We start from the raw sequence: 7631 nt of genomic DNA, 5'->3' as shown, positions 1-7631 counted from the left end.
AATGGATAACTCTTGTATAACTTTATGTGGATATTTACACCTTCTTAAGATAATTTGATTAAAACCAATGGTTAGATAATTAGCATACGTTTCGAGAGAAATCAGTGCCTTCGCCTCAGTGGTTACAGTTTGTGTCGAAACCATTGGTTTTAATGAAATTATTTAACCTTTTGTGTTTTAAAGTTAATTTTGTCTGCTGTGTCACCGAAGAGATGTTGACTAGACTTTAAACTCCATCTCTATATTTCTGCGAATATATACAAGAAACACAACAATATTCGCTCATTTCTTTATAAAAGTGAGTAGAGTAAGTGAAGGAAGGTTGAACGTCATGATTCGAACCCCAGTCCTCTTTCTGTAGCTATTTCCATCTTCACTTCGCACGGTGGTTTCAGGTTATCCTAATCTTTAACCCTTTTAAACGGTCAAAACACTTTCAACTGTGTAGTGGAACGCTAGAAAATCAGTTACAAATTACCACTCTGACCTTTACCCTGTAACTGTTTTGAATCTGACCAGTAGCGAGTTCAAGTCCGACCTCTAAATTGTTTAAACTTACGTTTTCTTGTCGCTTTTCTTTCTTTCTATCTTTAACCCTCTTATTATAATTTTGGTTACGATGAAGGTCAGGCGTGAATGTTCTCACTAATGACAAAGAGCGGGTGTTAAAAAAATAGGAAGCTATTTACGGTGGTTAAAAACACAACATTTTAGGCTTATCCTTTTCCAAAGCGCCATAATTTTAATGAATAGCTAGCGTGAAGTCCAGTTTTGTTTAACCTCCTCTTCTTTCCACGACCGCTAGGTTGTCTTCTGCCTTTACTCACAGCTGTCATAATGGGTTTCCTGTTTTTAGGAAACAAATGGGCAAAAACATATGTGCAGAAAATCGCTTTTCTCTTTACCGCCAGGGCAACAATTTACTAATTAAACCATTGGTATGTCGTTACAGAGGGATCTACTAAACGAAGTATAAAGTGGTTGTAAACCCTTGGCAGCTGCATAGCTGGAAATGTCAAAGTGCTTTAAGTCCCTGCCTTAACAAGCATATTTTCAGCAAATTTATCAACACTAGTGGCGGGTATTATAAGTAGAACATGAAACAAGATTACAAGCATTTCCAAACTTTAGCTACTTTTTCATGCTTCTTATTAGAATCTCATGATTCCGTTCATTCATTCGCACATTTAATACTCTTTTTTTTTATGTACGAGTTATTTGGCACTATTCTTATCATCAGTCTTAGCAGTGTTCGTACCAGAATATCTACAGGCACATTGTACGTTTATTTCTTAAGAGCTTTTCCCCATCTTTATCGTACGGTTCTCTGTAAAAAGATTGAAATTATAAGATCTTAATAATCTTAATTTTGCGCCACCTTTCTAAGGATAATTTTTCCAATAGCAGTTCGAAATAAAGTAATTATCCACCCATTTATACACAAACTAGCCAATCAAATAAGCACACGTGTTTTATTAAATACTTTGCATCGAAAGAAATGTCACTGAGCAATTGATAAAAATAAATCGGTTAATATTTTGCTTTTTTTTCTCTCGTTAAAACAAGCATTAAAACTAGATGGCGCAGAAGGTATTGTACAGACGAAATATTAAATGAACAATTTGTGACAGTATTAAAACGAATACATAAACAAACGCAAACATAAAACTTTGCCGATATCAATGCCAACATGATGTGTTGTTCTTTTAATCGGTGTTAATTAATTAAACTGATAATACGTTCCTTAATTTCATCGATTTGTGTTTAGAAGCAGACGCTTATTTTGTTTTTTTCTTACTTTTAACTTTAATATATATTTCATTCCAAAACGTAAATTATAAAATATTTAGTTGTTGTTGGCCTGTGAGTACTTTCTTGTTAACATTCAACCGGGGTGCGGGGCGTCTGACTACCCCTGGAGGTAATTCAAAAATCTATGCCTGTTAGGACACTCCCTGGGTAGAGTTTACTATCCTGGCTGCTTTTGGCGATCTTAAAAGGAGATAGCGAGTACACAGAGACACAGAATAGCGTGTATTAAAACTAGAATGAAACCGAGGCTTAGGAGGAGGCTCAGAAGATCAAAATATAATTTATAAAACTGTTTCTTTTTTTAGATTTTCATATTGGAATAAAAATGTTCTACCATAACGGAACCCTTATATACACGTGGGCCAAAAGATTAGGACAGAGGATAGTAGGATTTAGGCTTAGTCGTCCCTAACTTTGAACTACTGGTCAGAAGGTAACAGCTGGCTACCTGCAGCTGCTTCTGCCACAAATCTTCTGACTGTCTCTTGGAACTGAATAACGAGATCAAATGTCACTTTTCTAGCATCACACAATCGAAAGTGCAAAGCATATTCTGCGGCATCACGTCTCGAACTTCGGACCCTTTCATCCAACTAGGCTATGATGGACCCTATTTTCATGCTGTATTTCACTGTCTGCATCAAAAGTTGCCGTTTCAGAAAGCGGTGTAAGATTATTTTAAAAGAATAGTGAACTCGAAATGTAAAATATTTTATTTAGAAACATATATATGTTCCATTTAAAATACCGGAAATAGCGCGTAATATTATATAATGTCAAATCTAAAATGCTCTCTAAAAGGATAAAATCATAAACAAAGTTTAGAAACTCATAACTTCTACAAAGGCGCCATTTTGGTAGAGCAGGAGAAGAACAACACACACACCGATTTTTACACTAAAGACCATCTAGGGGACTAACTCCCCTGAAACTCAAATAAAAGTTATCCCTGAACTCGAGTTTCAAGTTAGGGAATTCGTAATAGTCAACTTCACTGATAAAGCTTCTAAACTTTAGCAAATAGCGTAAAACTTAAATCTGTATGGGTACCAATAGGTTTAGGTTTGAGCTGATTTGGTGGTAAACCTACCATTTAAACTTATCAATTGAATATAATATATCATACGATTATAAAATATCATGAACACGAATTCCTTTCCACCCCTCAGGAGCAAATGTAACACCAAGGTAACAGGGAAACAGTTTGTGCACTTGTGCTTTACGGTTCCTTACAATTACACTTATACCATTCTTATACTTATACCAAGTATTTTTTTACTAACTTACTTCCATAGGGTCCCGAAAGTGTTCTGTTTCAGGAGTAAATAAAACCAAAATTAGGAGTAACAAATATGTTTTATTTATTTCTTTTAAAGTTCGTATGTCATACTGTGTTCTAGCCTACAGAATGCACAATTCTTCTCGTGATTCATGGCATGCGCACGTTTTACTGACGCCACGACAGTACAAATCGCAACGTTCAGTGTCCCTTTTGTGACGTTATTTTAGTGTCTACTGACTGACTGACAGACAAAACACTACTGTATAGTGGTGCGAGGGGTTAAAACAGGTGATCCCTCTAGGCGGCCTTCGGCCCCCTTTTGGAGAAATAATTTAGTTTCTCACTTTACTTTTGTTCAAAGCTGTTTTTTTTTTGTTGTTTTATCTAATACCCGTCCTTTACGTGATAAAATTTATCTTCGCTTTCTGTCCCTCAGTGGCTCAGCGGTAAAAATCGTGGTTTCGATACCCGAGGTGGACAGAGCACAGATAGCCTATTGTGTTGCTTTATGCTTACAGCAAAAAACACAACATTTTTCACCTTCTCAATACATCGCACTAAACAACATTTATTACCATTTTAATTACCTATGAATTTTCATAGAAAGAGATTACAAAGTGCAATTTGGTGTTATAGCGCCCTCTAGTTAATAAACAATTAAGTGTTCCTAAGTGCTTTTAGTTCCACTGACGCAAGGTGAGAAACAAGTAATTTTTAGGTATTTTACAATTTCTACAAGAAATTTATCACTTTATGAATAATCTTACTTATAGCGCCCTCTAGTTAATAAACAATTACAAACAATTAAGTGTTCCTAAGAGCTTTTGTTCCACTGACGCAAGGTGAGAAACAAGTAATTTTTAGGTATTTTACAATTTCTACAAGAAATTTATCACTTTATGAATAATCTTACTTATAGCGCCCTCTAGTTAATAAACAATAACAAACAATTAAGTGTTCCTAAGAGCTTTTTTTGTTCCACTGACGCAAAGTGAGAAACAAGTAATTTTTAGGTATTTTACAATTTCTACAAGAAATTTATAACTTCATGAATAATCTTACTTATAGCGCCCTCTAGTTAATAAACAAAAATGAACGCAAAAATATTTATAACGAACTGGTTTAGACAGAACATAAATTATCAACCAAGTTCTTCAAGGGAATAAATATGAAAGGTTAATCGCATTTTGTAAGAACTTTCACAGACTTTCCTCTATAGATGGACTTCAGGCCCTAAGACCACCTTTTAAAAAAACCAAATTAATAGAAGTACATAGGTCTACAGTTATGTCAATTCCCACGTATGTCGGAGAGGGGGCAGCATAAACCTCGGATTCATTCTTCGTGGACTGTGACTGGTCGCTTCTTGGTGTCCTTGTCATACTTTGCAGAAGTATCCTTTCTGCAATGTGTATCAGTACATTCTCTCGATATTACCCAGAATTCATTGTTGCTTTACCGTGCTTACGTTAATATTACATTTTTCTTTATTATAAGAAACCTAAGTCAACAGCAAAACCCAATGAAACGAATTTCCTTATATTAGTTGGACATTGTTTTAGACAGACCTCTTACGTCTACAAACACTGACACGTTTAATGTTAATTTTAATGTTTATACCCCTCATTTGGGCACGTTTCCTTTTATTTCATTTATGTATATATGTAAAGGAGAATATGTTATAATATGTCAACCACACTACATATGCCATATCCAATATATATTACGGTTGGTAGTTCTACTTAAGATCATATATTTTATTTATTTATTTTGTAAGGGCGGAAATTGGGAGTTTCATTTGTTCTTTAGGAATTATAAAAACTTTTAAGGGTAACTGCCTTCCCACCCCCCAGTGGCACAGTGGAATATCTGCGGACTTACAACGCTAGAAACCGGGTTTCGATACCCGTGGTGGGCAGAGCACAAATAGCCCATTGTGCAGATTTGTGCTTCACTTCAAACAAGCCTTCTCACAAATGGCTGCTGACAGTGAAAGACAGTGAGACGTTGTGTGTGTGTAAGCACTCAACTCCATATCCATGTTTGATGGCTAGTTAAACAAAAACATTTGGCAAACATGGATATGTAGTTGAGTGCTTACACACACAAACACACGTTGAGGATATCCCATCTACCAGATAAAATATGTTTGCTGGCTAGTTAAACAAAAACATTTGGCAAACATGGATATGTAGTTGAGTGCTTACACACACAAACACACGTTGAGGATATCCCATCTACCAGATAAAATATGTTTGCTGGCTAGTTAAACAAAAACATTTGGATTTTATCTGGTAGATGGGATATCCTCAACGCATTTGCGAGTTATCACCACAGACAATATCCGTTATGACTTTAAAGTGACAACTATGACTGACAATGGAATCTTTACTAAAAATATTTTAATGCATACTATATATTAAGTTCATTATTGTTTTATAAGGCTCATTTTAATTGTCTATTAACAATTACTTTAACTGATAGTATGGAAGCTATTTCATTATAATTATGTACACAAATATTTTGGGTGTCTCATACGTTATAAATAACCCTGTAACCAACAAAGTCATGGGTTGCAAATAATTTGGTGTATAAACAGTTCAGAAAAATGTGTTTTAAAACTAATGGGGCCTATTTAACAATTGGCAACCTTAGAGAAGTGAATTGGCGAGTTTCCGATTTGTGAACCATTTAAATCACAAGTCATCTTTTCGCTATTTTTGTTGCTTCCTCTAACGCATTTGAGAGAACACTAATGAAAACCAGCTTTACAGACTTATTACCGTGGATGCTCGAGAACCACCGCATGCACAGGTCATCCATTTTATCTCTAGAAACAAGATACGGCTGACCACAGGCAATGTCCGCCTACGTCATGCTGCTCAGGGCATCCAATAAACTACCGCCTTGACAGTTTTATCATCTATCATCTACAATTTTGCTTTCTGGTCGTTTCAACAACCGTGAACGACTCCTCTATTTTTGCCGCCTCCAAATGACCCTGCCTGTTGAGAAGAACAAGCTGATTTCGTTAGACCGTTTTTCACCTAAAAGAGTGTGTCACGATAATTATAGGCCAGTAGTCATCGAGTTTTAAAAGATCAATATATATCTTTCTTCTGCTTTTTAGCTCACGACGTTACGTAAACGAACAAATTTATCACAAAATTACATTCGTGATGTTAACATTAAAAACACAAATATGAAACCCTATTACTGGAGCTCTTTCGAAAGGTGAATATTTCTGTAAAACTTAGTCATTGAAAAATATGAAACTATATAACCCGAGCTCTATGAAAAGGTGGACCTTTCTTCATCAGGGCCGAACTGGGAATGACTCAGGGATGTCGTATTTTTGCGCATGAAAAAAATAGAGCCAAGGGTAAGTAAAACCAAACCTACCTTAGCTTTTATTTCAACCTGTCACCCGAACTCTGTGTTAAATATTCAAGACGTTAGAAGTTTGACAATGTAATAATTAAAATATTAGAAATTATTTTTAAATTATTTGTAAAATAAGTTTTTTAGTAAACCTTATAAATAATAATAATTCAGTTACAGGGATTATAGCTTCTAGAAATAAAAGATTCCAGTTATTGTACTCATCACTGATTTCTAGTTGTTGTTTTTATCGAAGTTCGTGTTCCCCCCACGGGGGGGGGGGGTGTCAGCGGTAAGTTACCGAACTTACAATACTAAAACCTGGGGTCTGATTTCTCGCGATGGAGCACAGATGGCCCATTGTGTAGCTTCGGTTAAAATAAAACAAAATACATGTTGGGACATGCACTCCGAACTTACAATACTAAAACCTGGGGTCTGATTTCTCGCGATGGAGCACAGATGGCCCATTGTGTAGCTTCGGCTAAAATAAAACAAACTACATGTTGGGACATGCTCTGCTCGGAAATATTTATCATATAACTATAGTTTTTCTGATTAACGTAGGGAGTCAGATTTAAACGACCCCCACCCCCCCGTATACATGTCAGATTTGGTGACAACACCGAGCCCAATAGTTCGCCAGTTATAAACAGACACACGCAGACTTTTTTCAAATAATACGAATATGTTTTAAAAGAAATATTCCACTTAATTTTACTAACATTATCGCAACAGTTGTAAGTAATCATCACAGAGTGAGGCAAGATTAAATCAATTAATCTGGAAGATTTTATTCCCCCCCCCCCCCGGATTCCTTACGTCTTTTTATAAAAACCTTAGCTCTCGCGTTCTTTATTTTACGTTTTCAAAAGGTTAGTTCAGAAGGTATCTTTGTATGATATAATCGGAAGCGTAGGGTTATTGAAAATAAAAAGTTGTGGTAGTTCCATTTCTTTGTTTTTACGAAATATTTATCTACATTTGCTACGATCATCACCACAAATGTACTATCGTAGTTTTGTACACTGACTTGCAAGTACAAATACATAGTTTGTCTCTTAGCAACAGGAGGACGTTCTTGATACGAAAAGACGCACCGGTGTATAAGACGGACCCTTATTTTGAAGACAAAGTTTTTGGGGACAAAAAGCTA

The sequence above is a fragment of the Limulus polyphemus genome, unplaced genomic scaffold, assembly GCF_000517525.1.
Source record: "Limulus polyphemus unplaced genomic scaffold, Limulus_polyphemus-2.1.2 Scaffold4309, whole genome shotgun sequence".
Classification (NCBI taxonomy): Eukaryota; Metazoa; Arthropoda; class Merostomata; order Xiphosura; family Limulidae; genus Limulus; species Limulus polyphemus.
This window is presented reverse-complemented; position numbering follows the sequence as displayed.